At 40.1% G+C, this 24224-nt stretch overlaps 1 protein-coding gene across 3 annotated transcripts in view; it reads left to right on the top strand.

Annotated features, from left to right (window-relative positions):
- wasf1 (WASP family member 1) overlaps window positions 1-24224 on the top strand; it is a 114331-nt gene that overhangs the window by 261 nt on the left and 89846 nt on the right. For all 3 annotated transcript variants that reach the window (XM_041805416.1, XM_041805415.1, XM_041805413.1), the window contains exon 2: window positions 3-240. The gene's annotated coding sequence lies outside the window, so the exon portion shown is untranslated. The remainder of the gene's footprint in view (window positions 1-2; window positions 241-24224) is intronic.

Here is a 24224-nt window from a genome sequence, read left to right as displayed (position 1 = left end):
AGCATCACCGGACCAGGTCAAATGCAAGTTTCACCCTTATCCACCCGGAGAATCCCTTTGGAAAAAGGTGCCTGGGTCCTTCTCCGCCGCCGCCTCTTTCAGCAGGAGTACATTTGATATCAGAGACAGGACAATCATGGATCTGACCCGGGGATTTAAATTCTTGGACACGGTGGCATCCTTTGCTGTTCAGTGAGGATGGGAAGAAAATAAAGAGGGGAATTTTATCACACGTTTCAGGTAATTTCTTCACACTGTAGTAGTGTCACATTTTCAACTTTAATCTAAGACTTTGTAAACGTTCCGTGAAGGTTACTGCATCCTTTAAACTAGCGTAAAACCCAGTCATAATGCTGTAACTAGAAGCATATTGTAACATTAGACTTAGCGCGAGCTGCTCGACTCATGTTGGTAATTTAACACTGTCTGACCATCTCTGGCTGCCACATTAGCACTGTACACAGGTGACAAAATATGACAATGTTGAAAATGTTTTGACCAAAAAGTGGAAAGAATAGCTAATAGTTCGTGTTATATGTGAATCCATAGACGACAGATTTGTAACGGAACCGCTCGTGGGGTCATAAATTGCAAAGCTCCACATCTGCACGAGCTCCCGCAGCAGCGACTTGACATGTTCAGTCAAAAGAACATCATGCTGGTGGAGCAAATATTTGCAATGCGACAAAAATTGCCAGGAATACCAGATATCTCAACTTTTTAGTTTTCCTTTCAGTCGTTTTGTGATTGTATAGTTTCGTCTTGAAACAGTGCGGTTAGAGTAACCGCAAACATCAATACGACGTGATTTAATTTCCCACTAAAAATACATTGACTTGAATCTGAGGGAGAGGGGATAGGGGCAGGGGTCTATTCCAGCCAGCTCGGTTTGCAGTCATGGGGGATGGTAACCTTCAGCCCAGTGAAAATCATGCTTTGTGAAATATGAAACCGTCTTTGTACTTCTTCAAGTGCAGCGAGAAATTTGGGCATGATGAAGTACAGTGTCGGTTTGTGACTGCAGCTTGAAGATGTTTGTTTCATTGCAAGGTGCCAGCTCACGTGGGGGCTGTAATGTAAAGTGTTTACATTACAACATGTTTAACAGGGCATAGAAATCCTCCGTTTACAGCAGAGGAAGCAACATGTTCCATAATTCACCTCTTAAAATAAAGTGGTAAACTAAGAGCAGCTTGTAGTGGGAATTTGTGTTAAGAGCCACAGTGATGAATGAAGCATCAGCTGCAGTCATTGATAAAAGTCTGTGTATGCTGCTGCCTCTTACAGCAGATCAGTGGAGTCTACTAGTATCTTTTATGCATCTAATTAACTTTGAAGCTTGACAGTTAAAAACAGGAGAAACAGGGATTAAGTGTGGCGTAGGTGTGGTAGTTGCTGCATGTGATGTGTAGGAGCAGAGGGGTTTGATCCATGTGTTTACTTTATAATGAGGTTAGGGAATTACTTGCTCCAGTTGCTTATTAGATCTTCATTACCAAAGTGTTGAGAAGGGGCTGGGATTCAGAGGGTAGCTATGATATGATATGATAACTCAGGATTCCTGAAACATGACCCATAAAAACAATTATCACAACACAGTAACATATAGATAGATGAACTTTATATCCTGTTCTAACAGTGTGAGAAATTCTCCTTTGACAAGGCTAGAAAAATAGATACACATTACATTTGAGCACATTTAAAACACAAAGTACAGGCTTTAAAAAAGGGGACTGATTAAAATGACAGTTGAGGAAAATGACTATTTTTCAGTCATTGTTGGATATTCTTTAGAGAGTTTTTTTTTTTGCAGAGATAATGAAGGAATTCTGGTAGATATTCTTTTAGGTCACTGGGATAACTGTTCAAATGCAAGATAATCAGATCCGACCTTTGACCCTGTCCACACAGAGACGAATTCAGGAGTATACGCCAAAGTTTTTTGTCGTATCGGCATTTCATCCACATGGAAACAGCGTTTTGGGAGGCTGTAAACGCGACTTTTTGAAGCCGGGTCCCAGCGTAAACAAATCTGTAAACACTTACGTTTCCTCTCCGTTTGGACAGCCAACCGCATCTTTCTTGAAACGATTATGTCATACATAGTATAGCTCAGCTTCAATACCATTTGATACAATATAAACAATATTGAAAAAATACCATACCACACCATAAAATACCATTCAAACAATACAATGTGATGTAAAACCATACCATTCAAACAATACAATATGTTATGATACAAAAGCATACCATACCACTGAAAACAATACAGTATAATACAAAACAATACCATACCATAGAAAACAATAAAACATTATGTGATACTTTATAATATAGTATGATGCATACATAGCTCATGACAATGAGAATGGTTCATTGATAGATAGCTTGCGATCAGCCCACATCAGAAAAGTTATGGATCATCTGGACACTTTCAAATTATTTTACCAGTTTCTGAGCAAAGGAAAATTTGTCCTGCAGTGACAAGGTAACCGTACGTAAGTCCTCTGTGGTGAAGTCCAGAACATCAAACACTGAGATTTCTCGGGTGTTTTTTGTGTACTAATGAAGGATGTAATGCTGAACAAGGACATAAAACTCAGCTAAGCAAGACATGGGCTCAGTAAAACAACTACATACTTACAGTAAACTGCGCTTTTATGGCTGGATAAGTAATAACTGTAAATTATTTAACTAATTGTGTATTGTGTGTTTGAACAATGTAAATCACTGGAGATGCTGCTGCTACAACCACAACATCTGCGTTTTGCCTCACTTGCATATTCATATTCATCCTACAGTAAAGCAGGGTTTATTTTCCCCTTATACCTGTCTGCCTCAAATTGATCGATAAAATGCTCCTAAATCACAGGGTTAATTATTTTTACTCACTACAATTTGATGTCAGTTTTATCTTTGACACTGAAGTGAAACACATGGGGGAGTTATTCCCCCATTTACCTGAAAATCCTGCCAGATTCGTAATTTAGCATCAAGGAAACATAAATGGAGACGAGCTGTGCACTTTACAGTAAATGTGTGCACTTTCCAAATTAGTTGAGATCAGGCTATATGTGTAGGAAATGGGTTTCTATGTGTGGGTGCTGCTCTGACGCCTTGGACCAAATAGTCTGAGTGCACATGCAGCTGTTAGATTTATCAGTCTGCAACAGTGGCCCCCAAAATATCACATGACTAAGTGGCGGCAAAAGGTTGAGTTTCACAACAGCTCACATCTATATTCCATATGTGCACATGATAGATTTTTCCATATTTTGTTGTGACTCAATACAGGGTCTTTTCCTCCAATGGCATTTGCAGATCCAGTGATCCAAGTCTCTTTTGTTCAACTATGATTGGATGTTTTCTTTGGTTCATAATCAGTTCTCTGGTTTTGTTTGAGGCAAGCAGTGTCCCCTATTGGCTTCAGTGGTATTTTTGGGCTTGCAGGAAATCATTAAAAACAGGAGGAAAACAGTAGGAAACTCTATCTATATAACCTGACATTTGATTTGTGAATTTTTATAATAGTGCTTGGTTTGCCCAGTAGATGCCCTTACCTACAGGTGTAATCCAAGAATAGATCTAAACATATTGTTGTGTTTTTATCTCCTGGTGTTTGTGAACTCTTTTGCTGTGAGGGATGACATTCCTGCACAGTTTGCACTTCTCATGTTTTCTCTGCGTTTCAGAGGCCCTCATGATAGAAGAGCTTTGGCATGCCTCCTGCGGGGGCTTTTGGACCTTTCTTTTATTTGTTGACATGGCTCTGATCCTCTGCCAGTCTCTGGTTTTCTCATACTAGAAAGAATATTTTTCTTTTTTCTGTAGCTCTTTTCTGTGAGTCGCCACAGAGGTGGTGAGGGATGACAGGAGGACACACAGAATCACACAGGGCATAATAAAAGGGTGTGTAGAGAGAGGAAAGGAGAGGAGACGAGAAGAATATGAGTGATGGTTGCCTGGCATGAGGAGAAGGAGGTGGGAAGAAGGTGGGCCAAGGATTCTGGGAAAGGCAGAGAAAATACATGTGTCCGTGCCATTTAGCGGCTCCACAGACAGACCTCGTATCTCCCAGCTGTTAGGATGCTCCAGAGGATCCAGCACACAGCAGCTATTGTTCTTCCTCTTGGCAAGGCTCACGGCTCTATAATGCTGCTTCTGTCCTGCTTCTGAACTGGCCTGACAGTGAACACAGTTAGCTGGTGCTCCTTGTGCTTTACTGCTACTGCCTCTACCATCCCCTGCCCTACTTTACTATCTGCCCATTCTCACTTGTGACACAGTTCAAAAGTATGTCTCTTTCCCCTCTCTCTAATTAACTCAAATTTTCAGTTTGGATTACTTTCCTCTTTGTTTGTCTTGCATGTCTCTTGCTTCCCACCAACAACCAGCTAAAGTGTCGCTAATTTATCACACATAAGATCAGCTGAAACTTTTAATCCTACAAAGTGTAGCAAATTATGCTTTTATGTAGCACTTTTCAAAACAGATGTGCTCAAAGTGCTTCAAAGAGCATGCATGGATCATTGTTAAAATTAAAGTGACCAACAATAACAAGGCACGCAGTACAGTAAAGTACATTAAGACATGATACCATACTATACTACTATAATTAAACCTCCTGCCACTAGCAGCTTCAGTTATTGGCTGCTGCATTCCTGTCAGAGCACTTCACTGGTAGCTGTTAGCATGTTGTAGAAACAGCGCGGTTAGTTCAGTTCCTATACAGACTATGACTGAGCAGCCCATCCGGGGGTCACCTGACGATCATTTTATCATGTTAAGACTCATTCATCTGGGATCAATAACTGGTGGATGACCCCTTTTGTCTTTTTATTTTTGCATGCATGTTTCTCATTGCGCCTGACGCTGTCGGCGATATTTATGATCGTTATTTATGCTTGTAAATAAACCTCGTCCACATGCGGATTACGACAGAAACTCTACAACCTTTATAAACGTAGGAGTGTTGACAAAAGATCACACAGGCATAGAGACAACAGGAGGAGACGGAGACATGCATGTGTGTGGATAATAATAGTGAAAAGAGAGAAAATGAGTAGATAAAGTTAGTGGAGGACAATCAATCATCATAAAGAACATTTACCAAAATACATAATCTTTCCTATTATAAATATGGTATATGTTACAATAAACGGTTTCCTACATCTTTTTTGGGTTATTTATTTGTTAAATCTTTCAGATGTCAGACTCATTTGCATGTGGAAGGCTTTTTTGACAGCATAGGTCAACTTTACTCTTAATACCAGTATGATGCAGTCCTAAAGTTACTCCTGATGTGCCAGGAAGGCAAAAAAGTTCAGTTCCAACCCTGTCATTCATACATGCATAAATAAATAAAGATAGATACACGATACACAACCGTATGATAAGATAGGACACAATACAACATGATACCACAGGACACAATAAGATAGGATTTGACAGGACATGATACAATACAATATGATCAAATATGGTACAATACTATATGACACATAGGACTAAACTTGAGTGCACCAAAACACAGGACAAGAATTAACAAAAAAGCGTAATTTGGGAATAAAATGCGAGAACTACAGAGTCCCATAAAGCCGACCAATTTCTGCAAACTACATTTATAAATATACTTAATCAAGACTTGAAGTTCATTTTTTCAAAGACCCAAAATTGTTAAAGCCCATTTCATTTTAGTTATTACCGCAGAAAAATATGTTTTTATCTTCTGCCCTGAAATTCCTTATTTCCACCCGAACATCGGCACAATATCGTTTAGTAAATCAGTGCCTGATTTCATCAGCCCTCTACACCTTTCCTGTCTATTCTTTTAGCAACCTTTTATCCACCTAATCGCTGTGCTCTTCCATCTTTCAGTTGCCATTCTAGCTCTTTCACCTTCACTGTTTCATACTCTCAGTATCCGTCACCCAAGGGAGAAGAGGGCGTTGACAGGATTTCTCTGCTAGTTGACAGGATATCTCCGAAACAGACCTATCTGACCGTCTGTCTGCTGCTGCCAGCACAAACAGTAAAGTCCCCTCAGAGCTCTCCCTACTCAGACTGGAGGAACCGAACTGAAAGACTCTCCTCTGTCTTCTCTGTCACTCTTTGTGGTTTTCAGTAGGTTTGCCTCCATATTTATCCTGCAGGTCCTCAGAGTGTGATGCAACACTTCTATTGCCAGCTACTGCAACCACAAGTGCTGTATCACTCACCACATCAGTTTAGACTCTGACAAGTTTTGGGAAAAGATTTGTCTTGTTTGCTGTTACAGTGCTCAGCCTTGTAATATTTTTTGTTGTAGTTGTAGAGTAGCAAATAGAATGGGGATGCTTTATTTCTAAAAAAAAAAAACAAATTTATTCATTCAGGATAAAAGCCGTATTGGGAAGTAGCAATACCTCACAATGTAATAAGTCAATACATGGGGCAATTTAAACTGATGTGGAAAATATCTGCTTTTGGCTTCTCTTGTTTAATGTCAGCTGAAGAAGAAATGTATACAGACATGACAGAAACAAGTGACAATTCTAGGTTTAAAACACATCTAAACAGGAGAGTAGACATGAGATGAAAAGAAAACAAAGAACGTTAAAAGAGTGGGGAAAAATTGCAAGAGACTGGTGAACAACAAAAATAGCTCAACCAACATGAACAGTGAAACATCACCATCCTGTGAGGCTTGAGGAAACAAAAATATTAACAATGCTTGTACGCTGTTAGCCTGTTTAAACAAGTGTAAGAGCAAAAGAGATTACTATGTGCATTAATGTTTTAAGGATTTAGGCAGATGATCAACATGCTAGAGCCCAGTGTAATAACCCAACTGGTCAGGAGCATGAATGAAAATGTTTACTGGATGACATAAGATTGAAAAAAAATCAGTATCTTTTAGCTCTGTGTGCTTCAATTATGCCACACACACATACTGCAACTGTGTGAAGAAATATTTGTTCAAAGTTGAATACTTCATTAGATAAAATCATGCTATGAATTTTGAGGTTGAATACATTAATTTTTTTGCTAAACCTTGCACACAGAAACTGTCCTCTCGATCAGCTGGGCACAGGAGCAGGATGCACAGGGCTATGTGAGCTAATACATGAGAAATTTAAGGCTGCACTGGCTTAATTTGTCTGTGGAAAAAGTAATGTTTTCAGCAGACACATTATATGGATGAAAGTATTTAGCCACACCTTTTAATAATTGAATTTGAGTGTTTCAATCAGATCCATTGCCACAGGTGTATAAAATCAAGCACCTAGCCTTACAGTCTCTAATTGCAAACATTTGTGATAGAAAATGGGTTTGAAGAGCTCAGTGACTTCAAACATGGTACTATGATGGATGTCACCTTTGCAATAAGACGGATTGTGAATTTCCATCCCAGCTGGATATTCCACAGTCAAATGTTAGTGATATTAATAGAAAGTGGAGGCATGTAGGAACAACAGCAACTCAGCCACGACGTGGAAGACCATGTGAAATCACAGAGCGGGGTCAACGACTGCTTAGGTGCATGGAGTATAAAAGTCGCCAACGCTCTGCTGATTCCATAGCTGAGGAGTTCCAAACTGCCACTGGCATTAGTGTAAGAACAAAACTGTGCAGTGGGAACTTCATAGTGAAGTGGGTTTCTATGGCTGAGCAGCTGCATGCAAGCTTCACATCACCAAATCCAATGCCAAGTTTCGGATGGAGTGGTGTGAAGCACACGGACACTGGACTGTGGAACAGTGGAAACATTTACTGTAGAGTGACAAATCGTGCTTCTCTGTTTGGCAGTCAGATGGGTGAGTCTGGGTTTGGTGGATGCTGGAAGAATGGTACCTGCCTTACTGTACTGTGCCAGCTGTGAAGTTTGGTAGAGGAGGGATAATGGTGAGTTTATCAGGGTTTTGGATACGCCCCTTATCTCACGTGTGGGGCAGTCTTAATGCGTAAGCATACCAGGACATTTTGGACAATACTATGCTTCCAACTTTGTGGCAACGGTTTGGGGAAGGCCTTTTTCTATTCCAACATGACTGAGCCCCAGTGCACAAAGTAAGGACTATGTGATTTTATAAGTTCGATGTAAAGGCCCGCACAGAGCCCTGACGTCAACCCCACTGAGCACCTTTGGGTTGAACTTGAACAGAGATTGTGAGCCAGGCCTTCTTGTCCAACATGAGTGCCTGAATTCATAAATGCTCTATGGAATGAATGGCCACAAATTCACACAAAAAACTTCAAAATCTTCTGGAAAGCCTTCCAGGAAGCATGGAGGCGGTTATAGCTGCAGAAGCTGGGCCAACTCCATATTTAAGTACATGTATTTGAGCACAATATCATTACAGTCCCTGCTGGTGTAATGGGCAGGTGGCCTAATACTTTTGTCCATATAGTGTGTTAGTCATAACAAGGATAAACTAGCGAAACATTTTAGGGTTTATGTGCTGCAGAAATCATGCTGCCATGCTACAATGGTGATGACAAAGGTAATCAGGGATGAAGCAGGTAAGCAGTAAGCAGGTAGTCCATTGCAAGAAGTTGAAAGTTTTAAGTTGCATTGCAAATATTTAGTCCAGACTGGGGTTGAAGTTTCAATATTGGAACCTTTCAGCAACCTGGCAGAGATGATAAATCATTTTAAGAATGCCACTGATGGATGTGGGCTTGTTATCAGCACAGACAAAATTACGCTTCTTCATTGTTGTCGTCATTAAACATTTAACCTGTACCAAAGCCTTCTGATATATGATTGGTCAGTACATGTACTACAAATGTACAGAGAGATTGTTTAAGTGCTGTTTAAAGGTAGTAGCCTAATGATTGAAAAGAAAAACTAACGCAATAGGAGGCCATATTGACTCAAAGTGTTGTTTTTAACATTCTCCAGCCTCCTTCTTGGCTCCTGGCTTTTCCTGCAGACCAAATAAAGAGCCTTTAGCTGACTCTGGTGTCTGTAATAGGCAGGTATTTGGGAAATCGAGCACGGTGGTGTCCTGTGTCTGACTCAGCCCTTTGTCTCAGCTGAAAGCCAAAATGAACCACACAATGGAGTAGACTATGGGATGCCAAGGCCACTCCCCTGGTGTAATGTGTATGTTTGGATGGTAAACGTAGTCTGATAGCGTTCTCAGCACAATGAAGCCTTTTTCTGCTGCTCCAGTGTGGGGGAACTGGATACAGGGAGCTCCTCAGTGGCTGTGCGTGCCACTGTTTGTTTGTGTGCACACTGTGTCTTCGCTTGGGGAATTTGCGGTGTTAATATTAGCAGAGCAATAGCAATGTAATGTTCTTGCCCTTTTAGGTCACTGTTTTCTCTTTAGTGTGCGTAATGTAGATTTAAAAGCTGCTATGTGACTTTAAAATGATCTGTGCAGATACACTCAGAGCTTTATTTGACTCAATTTGAATACCAAATGTAAGCAAAACTCCACCAACACAACCTACAGTTTGTTTCTGCTTTATCCCTCTCTTTGGATTTCTCAGCCTCCTTCTTTCCTCTGTTTCACTGAAGGCTTCTCATTGAGCTGGAACGGCCATGGTAGTTTTCGTTCAACGTGGTGACACGGGATGATTGATGTTGTGCTGGGAACTAAACAGGAGACAAGACACGCTTATCCTGTCCACAGCTTGAATACGGTCGTGTCAGGGCTGCCACGTCCGTATTCAATTACAGACAAGCTGCATTTTCATTAGGATTTTCATAAGCACCCATTTTTCTTCACAGTTCTTCTACATGCACTGGGTTGGAGCATAATAAACAGAGGGAGAGGAGAAGACAGTGAAGGATTAGACACAAGAATGAAGTTGAAAATAACAGATGCAATAGGCTATTGTTTCCCTCATGTAATGTGGCACACTTATTTTGGTATACATTTCACTAAAGCCTCTTTCCGTCTTTACTTGTCTTGTTTGCTTATCTTAAACTGTGCAAAAAAAGCAAGAAATGTTGTACAAATAATGGTGAAAAGAAGGAAAGAGCAAGGGCACAGCTTCTGAGGGGATGCTGAAGCAATTAGAAGAAAGTGCAGGAAAAAAGAGAGCAAGAGGGGAAGTAGCCTCTTAGTGCCCCAGTGTGTTCGTCCACAATTTCACAGCAGGGGCGCCTGTGCTCACAGACAACTGCTGCCTTCAATTAGGAGCCAATATTTGGCCGTTCATTTGCAGCTCCCAGCAAGGATCCAGCTCTGCTTCGGATTTGCATGAGGCTTGTCTGATTTGTGTTGGATAAAAGCCCAGCAGAGGCTGCAAGGGAACGCTTGTCTTCCCTCTCAGATGAGGAGATCGGAAGCGGAGGCTTGCTCGACTTTCTTCTGTCTTTGATGGCTCGCAGGAAATGCCAGATACACGGAAATCCTCGGCAATAAAACCTAGTCAGCAAATCGGTTTTATCAATGCCTATTAGATGGCAATGCAGGCAGTTCACATGGAGAAATCATTGCAGTAGCTGAGTAGGGGTCAGATAGAGGTCATGAAATTCCTCCATGAGAGAGAGGTATTGGCTAAAGAAAGACTGTCACTTGAGAGGCTGTGTTAAACTGAGCTTTTCCTCCTCCATAAGAAACACTCAAAACCATAATGTTGTCTACTTTTGGATACTTTTTATGACCATAATAATAGGAGCTCTGTTATTTTAATGATTGATAATAACAGATTGATAAACAAATTGCCTCAATCTTGACTCATTTTTAATTCTTAACAAATTTGTTATTTTTTTCTATCCTCAAACTTTAAAATGTGTTTTAAGAATTTAAATTTGAGGTCTGAACTGCACTTAATACGAGTATCAGTATCTAAAATAATTTTCTAAATACTGGATATCAGCAAAAATTCAACATCCTGCATACCGTGTGATTGGTATGTAACTGCAGGCTCATATGTAGGCGACTTGTGATCAGAATTGGCTGCATAAATATCGACTGGGAAATCCCTACTTCTGATCAAAACCTGCTGCAAACACATAGGCAGCATTTGTAAACCTTACCTGTTTGTTTGTTTGTTTGTGTAGCTTAGGCAGTGTGCAGGAGTTTGCCTACATTTCTGATAAATAAAAACAAGAAATTACCTAATATTTAGCACCAAGGATTTATTTTTCATTGCCACGGTATAGAAAAACCAACGAATATTGTTTGATTTTCACTAGAATCATATTGAATTTGAATATCTAGTATCTTCACCACTCTACTACACATTAGCAGCTGCTGTTTAATGCTTATCCCCTCCCAGACTTGTTCAAACTATGGTTTAAAATTCAAACTGTGTATAATGTGTAGTGTGATGATGGTGATGATGAAATCAAAGCCAATGTCTGACGTCAACCAACAGAGAAATAGTCTGAGACACAGCAGCCCCTTACATAACTGTCTTTCATTTATAGACACATGCCCACAGCTTGAGTGTGTCAGGGCTACTATTATATAAGCGCAGGAAATCACTCAGTGTCCAGATCTAACATGTATTCTTAAATACATTCCCACTGAGATTAGTCTATAGATAATCAGCCATGTGTCTTATCAGTTAAGGCTTTGTCTCTTTGTCCTTGAGCTGCAGCATGAGTGTGCTCATGTGTGTATGCATGAGATTGCATCCTTCTGCATCTTCTTATACAGGACTGTTTACTGTGTAGCCAGCCAGTAATCTGTGACTACAGACCATCCTCTCCTTGACACAGAAAATCTTGACTTCACTGTTACATGGACTACTGGTGCAGATGGGTTCATCATGGATGATTAACATACAGAGAGGACTAACAACACTCTGAGCTTGGTGCTGCTGCAGAGAGAAATGCATTCAGTGATTTCAGTTGACACATGTCGCTGATACCCGCACTGTTTTTTTTAATTTTCTTCCATTATTGTGATATGTGTGACAGATGTTAGTAATTTTTCTGGTTTGTTGACATGATCACCTCAGTGTTTTTGCATTTGCATTAAATCTGACTATTCATGGCACCTATATTAGACACCAGCACTAAAACATATGACCTTGTGCTTCAGTTTAGACAAATCTGCAGATCAAGAAGGAGTGGAAAGCTTAGGAGAGCAACATAAGAAAAAACTACTCTGCTTGCAACTTCATTGACGCCATCAGCACACCTACTCACTAGCTGTGAATGCTCCGGATCTATTTTAATCAAACATCAGCCTCAGAGGACATTACAGAGGCTCTTTACGCTGAAGATTACAAGGCAAAGTCAGGATATATTGTATCCTCACCTAAACTTGCAGATACTGAGTTTCAATTAGTGTACATCATCAGTGTTAACAGTTATGAGTAGACGTGTATGGCAACGCACAACTGACACCTTAAGCATCGTTTGCTTTCCAGTGTAAAACTTTGCCAATTTGCTGAAAATTTGGGGTTGTGTTGATGTTCTGTATTGACCAAATATTGACAAATACAAACCCAGTGGCAAATACCCTCTGAGCTATGTTCATAGACAGTTTAACTGGGCTACTGCCGTTGTTCCTGGATGCATACACAGGGAGAAACTGATTCATTGATGTGAGCTTGTCTGGTGATAGATGGTTAAATGCCCCCTTTGATCTTGTTGCAAACAAGATAGCAGGCAGCTAGCTGGTTGTATGTTGAACAGTGAAACCATAGACAAACTTAACAGGTCCTTTCATTTTGTACACACTCTGCCCTTTACATGTGGCACAGCTGAGCCATCACACTAGCCCACTGTGATAACCGGAGGTGGCTAACAACACCACTCCTGCTACGCTTAGCATGAATGCTGTTAAACTTTCAGGTCAAAGTTCAGCCCAGAGACTGAGGAGCATGCTTAAAAGGCAAAATCCAATACACTCTGATTTAGGTGTATACCATAGACTGTAAAAAGAATTGGACTAAGCCTGTGTGACATCAGCCGTTTGATTATAATAGGCAGACTCAAACAGCTTTTGAAGCCAATCTGCGGTGTCTTCCATGTTGAAATCCCTGTCTCCACTGAGCTTTGGATCAACCTAACGGCAGACAAGAGCCACTGAGCTCGACTTCCTGTCAGCTAAGCTAGCTAGCATTCTGATTGACACATGGAAAGTGTCTGCCTGTCAAGCTATCTGTCAATCAAATGAGACGTGTTGATCAGTGTAGAGTGAGGTTTTTCCTCAGTACAATCAAGATGATTGCAGTACAGAAGAATTCACCCTGTGTACAGTGTGAAGACATGTAGATATTAACTAATGATTAACTAATGATTAACTAATGACATGTTTAGTTTTTTTGAACCAGGCTGTAAACCAGTTTATTTCTAGTGTAAAAAAAACCCAGCTTTTTAACAGGTGTTGTTTACGGGACGTCCGGTGTCCTGTAGCCAGCCTCGAGTGGACACTTGCAGTATTGCAATTTTTTGCACTTCTGCATTGGCTTCATTTTTCAGGACCAGAGGTTGCCACTTTATACCTGCATTGTCTTGAAGTGTTTGACTAACTTTAAGAAATTTGATTAGCATCATTTCAGTCAAACTGACATGTTTTTATGCATTTTAACACAATAATTCAAGCTAATGTAACTAATGGCTGATTCAGACAAGATTTATTTTACTGTGTAGGAGTCTGTTAGATTTTTCATTTTTATGATTGATCATGAAAAAATGTGAGCAGTGTAAGAGTGTTATATTGTCTCTCAGATAGATCATTAATATACGGTTTGTAAGGCATGCTACAGTGGCATTTGAATGGGAGGGGCTACTAACAAGTTTAATACATAAAATCACATAGAAAAAAAAAACAAGTTATGGAGAAGTGATCAACATGGGCATCATAAACATCAGCATCTTCATTGTTGAAGTTGAAATTTTACAAGCTCAGACTCAAGTTACACCTTTGGAAAGTGAGAATTTTCTGAAATTAGATGTTTTTTTCTCATTCACATTAAGTAGTAGCCAGCAGCAGCCATAACACAGCTTAGCAAACATAATGCACACCCTTGTAGCTGGGTTACTGTTTTTGAGTAGCAAATGGACCAGGTTGATTTCTTTTGGTACTTAAGAATTCTGGTATCAGAAGGGTTATCAGAGTGGTAAATTCCCATTTCCCACATGATTTTGGCATGTATCAGACATGTTCAGTACAGGCCTCGTCTTCTTTAAATGACAGTTGTTTATCTGCTAGAGATTTGTCTGGGTACGTCGTGTTTTGAATCATATGTGAAAGGGGTTTTGGTGTTTTACCCACAGGCAATGGCCCTGCACGTTGAAGCAATCTGACTACTAGTTTTTCAACCTTACCCAGTTTCTTTATTGAAGCATAAGGAAAGAGATGCACTTCACCATCAATATACAGGCTACATCTAAAAAGACTGGTGAGCAGGCTGATGCACTTGTTTGGATAAATAACACTGGCATATCAAATGGTAGAATCTGAAATGCAAACTGAAGCTAGTATGAAAAAGAGAGGCTGTTTGCTGCAGGCACAGTTTAAGGCTTGAAACCACTCTTAAAGACCTGACTGACGCACCAGATAGACTGTTTCATACACCCGATGCACTTGCCTGATGACTGACATGGCAGCTGGCCAATCCATCCACTTTGCAAGGTTATTAAATATCTATTAGAGTCTCAGCGATGAATTAAAGTCCATAAGAAATACACACAGATGAGAAATCACAGGACTGTGTGTATACAAAACAAACTGCAGATTAATTTACCAACAAGCAGAGTCTCCACTCATCTTGCAAAGCAGATAGATTTGCTAGATATCATGTCTGCCATCAGGAATCCATCCTGTAAAACAGTTCTCAGAACAGATCAGACCAGTCAGCATCATTTGAAGAGAACTGGGTGGGAGCTACGGGTGGGGTTTAGTTGTACAGGACGCCAGTAGCAATGGCTGCCATCGGTGTTGCTATTAGTTTGGATGTAGCTGTAGTATAGCGGCAGCTTATCAGAACCGGATCACATTTCTTTATTTAGATAGGGCCCTATGATTTCAGCGTTAACGTAATCACAGATTTGGCCAATAAAAACGGAATTTACAATTTAACTGATGTTATGTATCCAAACAACGGCTCCTGGGCCAACTGTGGCCATTTTTAGAAAAAAAAAAAAGGTTATTCTTATTTAATTGGTGAACATTTTTATTCATTTACATAAACAGGACACTCCTTTTTATTGTAAAATTAGTGGAAATGTTAAAAAAAGAAAATCCAAAAAATTAAAACGGAAATTATAGGGCCCTACTTAGAGCAAAGAACCCCTGTCAAATATTTAAGATTTCAAATTAGGGCCGCCTTAATCATCTTCCTAGCATTTGTGAGGGGGAAATCCACTCTTAACACAACTCACACTAATAGAAAATTTGGCAAAATAATCCTTAGACTCATCCGATAATCAGGCATTTGCTGATTTTGGTCAGAAGGGGGTAATCAAGCCCACTGTTGCCCAGTTACCTTGCCCTCTGAACCTCCCTGAATCCTGAGAACAGATGGACTTCAGTAAAAATGACTGACTTAAGATGAATACAGTACAAAGAGAAAGAAAGCATTAAGGATAGAATGTGCTCCAAAATGTGTTGCAGAAATGTGTGCTCTGTGTGTTTTTGTGTCGGCTGGTTAAATGCTAGATCAGTGTTGGGAGTTAAATGAGCTTGGCATGAGCTGCCTGCAGGAAAACCCTCCTCCTCAGGCTAAATAGTAAAGCTTCAGCCTACACGAGTCCATCCTGCAATGTAGGATAAAGTCAAAGGTTGTTTCACTATTGTGTGTAGTTATGTAAATGTTAGTGGCCACTCGAGGCAAGAACCTGCTTTGCGAAGCTGTGCCTCTGGAGTACAGATAGGTGCTGACAGACAGGCAGCTGTGCTGCTGCTACAGAGCCTCTTCTTTCTCCATCAGTCTCCCTCTACATTATTCCTTTCTGGCTCCCTCTGTTTGTTCTCTGTGTCTCTCTTTTTCTCTCTGTGCTCTCTCGCTATCTATTTCTTACATGTCCACGCTCCACTCTCTCTCCAACGTCCTACTTTACATAAGCTGCACACTCAGTGCTGACGTCCACCAATGAAGCTAATGATGACTGCCAGTTCTGTGGTCGACATTATGTCTTAGCCGGGCATCAGCCTTGTCTGGGGCTTGACCAGAGTGTTTTTATCCCTTTTTTTTGGACTGCACTGAGTTCAAACAAAGGTAACGCTGCTGTGGAGAAAGCAGAAGGAGTGGGGCACTTATTCACTGGGCCAGATGTTGCCTCGAGCTTCAAATTAAATTTTTTCCAAATGCAGCATGGATCAAACAGACTTACAGAAAATCTTTGCAGTTTCATTTCTTTGCCTTTTCATTTCATCCTGGCCCACTAATAGTGGCATTGTGGGGCAGACTGAAGATTTGTTTACATATTGCCATTGAATAACCGTCAGTCTTCTTATTCTGGGAGAAGTACTGGCCACTTAGCTGCACACATCAGGTACAAACTGATTTGTGATGGCTTATTTTCTTTTCCAGACCTCCCAGCTACAGGCTTGTCGTGATCCTGCTGTGTTAAGCAGGTTTTTGTGCCGTCACGATACCAGAATGTGAAGCTTTGATTTGATACTTTTCAAAAACAAACAATATTGAACCCATTATCTCTTAAATCCCAAGGACCAAAGAAGAAGTTATGGGCACCAAAGACTGGGTAGTTTCTTATTTTTAATTACCAAAAATTGTTAAACTCCTGCACAGTGTCTTAATTTGGAACAAAAAAACATCTGAAATATTTTGGTAATTGAACATTCCAGTGTTTTTGTGCAATTTTGACAGCCTGTTGGGAATGGTTGCAAAAGCTTATCTTATTAACAATAAGCCTTCATACACACAGCTCACTAGCAAGTTAAACTCTTCAAAAGGCGAGTGATGTTTTTCTGAGTGTCTTTATACAATGTACTGCAGTTCTGATGAATGCTATCAAAAGAGCAGAAGCACACACAAAAAAATAACCTATCAAGTGAGGGGGATGGGACCCAGTCTGGCAACCCTACCACCTAAGTATAGTGTCATTCTGTGGGACACCCAGTATATTGTGCCTCTCTTGCTATCTGTGTCCTTTCATGCCCCTACAAACATCCCTCCCAATAAAGACAATATTTTTTTTTCCAGTTCACCAAAAAAGGACCATTTGATTGAGCAAAAAACACGAAATACATTTTCAAATGAGAACCAGTATTTTCCTGATACTTTTTGGAAGGACATCAATCAAGGTGTTGCTCCCCAGCTGAATAAAATCCTGCATCAGGTGGAATAAAATAGCTGAAATCAACAATAAAAATGAGGCACAATGACTTTTTTTATACAAAAAAAAAAATCAATTTGTAGAAAACAGGCTGTGCTTTTTGAAAATAAACTGGCTTTAAAACCTAAGATGCACGAAGGACAGGAGTTCGACGCCTTGCATAACTAAAAATGTAAAAATGTATGCATCCAAAATTTGCTTAAAACCTCAACTATTATTATCTGGTGTTGGAAGCTCACAAAAAATTGAAGTAATTTAATATAAATGACAAAAAACAAGGAATGCCAGAGATTTTAGGGTTGGAAGATGTAAAAAAAAATGTTAGCAGACAGTATTTTCCACCATTAATTGAAATGTCTGTTTATAGGATTTAAATTGAAGGGGTATTCAGTATCAGTATTAGTTTTAGAAAGGAAAAAATGCACCGTCAGATCTCAAAAAGTCCAAAATGTTTGTATTAGATTATTTCTATTGCCATGCCCTGTACGTTAAAGCCTTTAGATATTTATTACATGCCAGTTCCCAAATGGTGCTCACTGAAGAGGACAGGACAGCACACTTCAAGTCCTTCATCTAGGTCAGAGATTACTCAACAGTTTCCTGGACTTGGACGAATTTTAATTCAAAATAAGGCCAAAGTTAACTCAGAATCATGAAGTAGATCAGTCAGGCAGTGTACAGTGTCTAAACGGGATTTGGATCTGGATCTGCTTCAGTACTTGAGAGATGAAGGGCTCTCCTGTGTGGGAAATAGGAAGGAGGTGGACTATGAGCAAGCTGAGTAGGTGTCTAATTGCAGCAGGGCTCGGTTGCAAGAGGGACGACGACAGTGACTGCGACTGACAGGGGCATGGTGACTCAGATATCCTCATGCACACATAAAACACACCAACGCTCAGGGGTTGCATCGATGAGGGGGACGACAGAGGCGCCAAAGTCTGACTGACCAGGATAGATAACAAGGAATGGTGTGGGAGAAGTGATAACAAGTGCTGCAGATTCTGTCTCTCTCTTATGCTCACATGCCACTTAATACTGAAGAGAAGGCTCGGGGGCTTGAAACATGCCCGCTGATAAGAGGCAAAAATAGAGGAAAACAAGGGGAGAGAATAAGGGGAGACGGAGGCTTTGTACCTGCAGGAAGAATTGGATTTGCTTCCTTTTTAAGATGCGTCGATTGGAGACCAGCAGAGAGGTGCACAATGCCTGCTGACAGCCAAACACAAGGTGACAAAGACAAGGGAGTGAGAGTTGCTTTTGTGCCCATCCTCTGTGTGTGCCATTGTCATCCTTATCACCTTCAACAGAGACAAGACACCACATGGAGTTTGATCTGATGATCAAATCTATACAAATGCTTGAATGTAAGTGTGCCTGTGTCAACCGTGTGGATGTATTGCAATCCTTTTGGACTCTCACCTCCTGCATTTCTCCATCTTAATAAAACGAATTGAATCATGCACTTTTAAGTAACAGTCGGTCTCGTTCTAAAAATCTCATCTCACTCCCCGGAAAATGTTCCTGGCAGCCACTGTGAATCAGTGTCTTTATCATCGTTCAATGTAATGGCAGAGTAAGTGGATGGCAGAGGCCTTAATTGAGTCAATCTTCTACAGTGCTGCTAATTCGAGCTAGTTGGACCACATTTTTCTTCTCTAGCCCCCTTTGCTCCGTAGAGATTCATTCTTTTCCTCCCACCCTGGCTCTCTCTCCATTTGTATGCAGAAAATGTTCCCCCACCATTTTGCCTCACAGTGGCATTTTTATTAAGCATAGCTGTCAGGTCTGTGTGCGTGGGGGTGCTGATATGTCATGGGACACAGGTCACATGATGCCTGCAGCTGACCTTTTGACCCCTGGTGAGCATGCTGTTTCTATAAGGGGAAAAGGGGGCCCAAGGACAGTGACCAACCACTGTCTGCCTGCCAGCCACTGTGGCACCACCTAACATGCTCCGTGTATGAGCTCGTTTATCTGCTTAGTGTAGGAGGTTTTGTGTGGTAACTGAGGGTATAACACTTAGCTTAAAATAATTATACTATGACTACACAGGGACTCTTTGATGGTTTGCAGGATGACTATATCATGATACAGCAAAACGTCTTATCAACTGACTACCTCTTTAAAAGGGGAAAGTTCAGGATCAATCACAGTGATTAGGTGTTGGTTACACCTCTGACTACACTTCATTTCCTGACTTATTTCACCTCTGTCTTCTTCTTTTTTAATCCTGCTGTCAACTTCTTCAGCTAATTATCTCCCATTCAGGTTCCCCTAATTCATTTCATAAGGACTGCTATGAGGATTCATGAAGTACTGAGTCAAATTGGCAGGGAAATCTACTTGGGATTGTGTATTTTTTTCTACTTTAATGAGGCACCAGTGATACACTAATTGTTTCACAAGTGAGAACAGCAATGTTTTGTTGTATTTATGATCGGTTACAGGCCTTTTGGTCTTTGTTTGTTGCTGATTGTTGCAATTTCCTATCCAGTGACAGCATTCTGGGAAAACAATGTGGCTGTCAGCATTCATGCAATCTGCAACACATGATAAAGATTGAGAAAATGACGTTCAATATTGGCCCTATCGGTTCAACTTTAATCTTTTAAGTCCCTGAAAGTCATCCAAGTTGCACGCTTGCTAGAGAAGTTTTTGTGATGCCTATGAAGGCATGGATAGCATCATAGAATGGAGAAGTAGCTGACTTCAAGAGGGAAAAAAGGAACAGGCTGCTAATATAATAATATAAAGTAATGGGTAATACTTGTACCTGTATTTCAGCAGTATCTAAAATATATATTTGTGATACTGGTATTGGAATCAGAATAACTATATGTGATTGTTATGTTAATTATGTTGGTTTGCTTTCTTGTGCTGGTTCTTTCTCTGTTTGGTTCTTAGGTTGTGTTGGTTAGTTGGTTTCTTTTGTATTTGGGTTCTTATTAGGGATGCACCGATTCACTTTTTTTCAGTTCCGATCCGATTCCGATAAATATGTACCGATACCGATACGGATTCCGATATATATATATCCTATATTTTAACAATTATTATTGTTGTTGGTATAATTTGTGAGGTTACATGAGGCTGTAGTAAACCACCCAGCTTCTCTTACTGAAAAGCAAAAAAAAAAAATACAGAAATGAATTGAATTTAAATGTATTCCAAAGAAATTTATTTGAACTACTACTAAATAAAAATAATAATAAAATAATAAATAAAATAAATATCAACATTATCCAAAAAGCAACAACTGAGTATAAGTTAACTCAAGTAGGTTAAACTACTACTTTAACAGTCGGTTAAACTAATTACCTATCATTTTTTAAGAACATGGGCTTGAAATCCCTGTCTATACTGTCTTCAATTAACCTCCTGCCACTAGAGACCGCTGTAGCTTCAGTTAATGGCCGCAGCCTTCCTGTCTGACCCTTCACCGGATATAAACAAGGTCTGCGGTGGCTAACCTGTTAGCATATAGTAGGAAGACCGCAGTACGACAGTTTTCCAAAGTAGTAATTGGAAAAGTGGTATGTGGGCTGTCGAGGGTTAAGCTCACATATGACTACTCACCCGAAGTGAAAAGAGGCCAAATATCAAAGCATGATAATAATCTGCAAAGACGAATGAAGGCGGGCGGCGCTAGCTTTCAATGCTAACCACGCTGTGGAGAGTATATCAGGCTAACATCACACCCACTCTTCTTTGTGTTCTCTTGTCTTGAGACTAGTTTTAACTATTCTAAATATAGATTTACGTTTAATCGACTAGGTAATTATACTGCTAAGAACATCCCCAACTAGTAGCTACCTGCTCAGTTACACACAGACTGTCTCGTGTTAGACTGCGGTGCGTTCATGGTCTACCGCAAACTGTTGGATGGATTTGGATTGGTCACTTGGATCGGCACCGTCAGTCAGATATCCGGTCTATTAATTACGTCCATATCGGACCCGATACCGATATTGGGTTGGATCGGTCCCATCCCTAGTTCTTATGTATGTTTTTGCCAGTATGTTTTATGACTGCAAACCCATTTTTTAAAGGTGTTCTATAAAAACAGTTACTCTGTAGGGCTCCGCAATTAATCAAAAATTAGATTAAATCGCAATATGGCCTGCTGCAATTTTCAAATCTCAAAAAGTGCCATATTTCTTTGACCTGACATTCGTGTCAAAATACCGGTTTTAAACTTTTCTTTTTTTGCAGCCGAGATGTTTTGCATGACATATCATGTAATCATTCACGTGCCTTTTTTTTTTTTTTTTTTTTTTTTTTTTACAATTGTCTGCAAAAAAAATCCTACAGTTTTCATTTTTGGACTTTTTTCATATTAAAAAAAAAAAAAAAAAAAAAACTTCAATGCAATAATTCATATCCAATTTGCAGTAAGAGTCAAAATCATCATAATTAGACACTTTTAAAGAATTGTCCAGCCCTTGTTTAGGAATAATAAAAATTAAGGAATATTGGGGGAAAAAATTGCAATTGGATTATTTTCTAAAATCGCTCAGCCCCATTACTTTGTTTCTCTGTCTAAATAGTTTGGATATATTCATTTATTTTCAACATATCATACCCGATACCCGGCAATACAGGTTATTTTTCAAGCTGATGCAACATACTGATAACACAGTTGCTGCTCTTAGAATACGGCATATTCTAGCAACTGAGTAGCCACCTAATGGTGCAAAGCTGATCCACAGAATGTGGCTAACATGCAGGTTAACATCAACATTCTTGTGCTGTGTATTGTCGCTCATTATTTCAGTTATATTGAAGTATAACATAAAACAGCTTCTGGACAATTTTTTTTCCATTTTGTAGATTTTAAAAGTGCTGAACTGTGATTTTCCCCAAAGATGCTATTAATGCTGTCAGTTCACCGTTGTTTACATCGGGTTATTGAGACCCATGGCAGGAAAGCAGTAGCCATTAGGTAAAACAACAGCGGCTACTATTGGGGTGGCTTCTGCTCAGTTCAGATGGAGCATTTGACTGGGATTTTGGGTCTTTGAACTGATAAAAACAACCATAGAGTATAATTTGAATGGACTCATAATTCTGATGCAGACTACCAGCCTAATTGCAGCATCCTTAGCTAACGGTGACCTATAGCTTTATCTACTAATGGGCCTTCAAATGTGATGTTTACCCTAAGATTTGGGCGGTGTCTTACTGAATTGAAGTTCAAAGGTATTGGATTGAAGTAATTTGTCAGATTCTCTTGGAACCTGCAAACATGAAAAGGTTATTGTTGTGATGTCATGTCTCTGTCAAAGATATTTTGTTGGTGATATTTCCCCCCAAATATCACAGATAGTTTTTTGATACAGTTTTGATTGTGTGTACATCAACTTTCTGTTAACTTAACATTATCTATAATCAACATTTGGTGTTGTCTCAGTGGTCAGTGCTACTGTCCTGCACCCACTGGCACTGCCTCAGGCCTCCCACGTTAAGGGCACCTTCACTAACCGTCACTATGCCAGTCTGCCAACACTTTGTTCCCAGGCCCGTCTCTCGTGCCCAGGCACAGACTCTGACATTGCACAGGAACTCAAGGGACAGCCTATGAGAGGTTTGCACAGCTGCCCTGGGCGCTGTCTGATCGGTCCAATTTATCCTACAAATCCTCCTTGCTTTTTTCCTCTTGTCTGTCTTGCTCACATATTCAACCCTCAGCTGCTGCCAAGCTCCACTCAGATCACTGGATGGCTGGGAGTGGGCTTTTTAATCTGTATGGGGAACAGTTGCTCCTGCCGCTCCATCAGCAGTGTTTTATAAATCATTGTGGTGTTAGCTGGGCAGTGTGACTGACAGATTTTGAATCCGCCGTGTATCTCAGAGAGGAAGTGCTGTGATTTCCCAGTACAACGTATTTGCGGTTTTTGATTTTTTTTTAATTCAACTTTATCCATAAACAAAGTCTGGCAGTTACATTCTTGAAATAACCACATAAAAACATAAAATGAAATAACATAAGGCTATTTAGTTTGTTTAATAAAGGGACCAGGTAGAGACCTGCTCTATAGGAAGTATCCTTAAATGACTCCTGTTGTGATCTGGCGCTAAATGGAAAATACAATTAAATAAAACTGACTTGACGTTCAAGGGGGGCGGGGCGCCCCCCTAATAGAATGGTAGGGGAAAGACTGCAGTTGGTGGCATCACTGAGAGGACATTTATGTTTCATACAGTTTATCGTGCTGAGAGACAGAAACTTTACAGTCTATCCTTTTTAATTAACAGTTTTGTCACTTGAGACTTTGTTTAAACATAGTGAAAATAAAAGCCCTCGTTTACAATGTGAATAGTGCATTCTTAATGACAGTGTCCAGTGGAAATAAAAGGCATAAAAGGATTGTAGTCAGTTTCTATTAAAAGGTCCAAGGATATGGTCAGCACCTGAAAGATTTACCAGGCTTTTTCTGCTCCCCCTGTTGACACATTATCGTCTTTGTAAGAGGCAGTGGTGCATGAGAGACTGAAATACACTCTGCTTTAAAGCTCTGCCACCACTTTTCTTTTAATGCTGTGACCATGGCATACTTTTAGATGTAGATAAAAGAAAGTTGATGGAAGAATAATCCTCCACAGCGCTGAATTTTTCTCTATAGAACAAGAAAGGTTGATTGTGAGGTAATGAAACGACAAAAATGAAAAGGTGACCGCTTTAAAAGGGCACTTCAGATGTTGAAAGCCTGGGTGACACATCTTGTGATTCATGTTTCTTTGCTCTGAAAGTGTAATTGCTTTTGACATGCTCCCCTTTAGAGAACTTACAGCAGTCAGATGGTTGTGAATTGGTGTTTCACATTGTACAGCAGTGAAACCTCTCTATTGTGGTATGCTGAAATATTTCACCCTCAGAAAGCCTCTCTGATGCTTTTTGCAGCCTCTCTTCCCTCAAACACAGAGCCCCTGGTGTGGACCCAGGCATTGATCTCAATGAGAGAAGATCATCTCTCTCACTGTTTCCCCCTGATGCCACCCACGCAGCCTTTTTTTTTTTTTT

This window comes from Cheilinus undulatus, linkage group 14 (genome assembly GCF_018320785.1).
Source record: "Cheilinus undulatus linkage group 14, ASM1832078v1, whole genome shotgun sequence".
Taxonomy (NCBI): Eukaryota; Metazoa; Chordata; class Actinopteri; order Labriformes; family Labridae; genus Cheilinus; species Cheilinus undulatus.
This window is presented reverse-complemented; position numbering and strand designations above follow the sequence as displayed.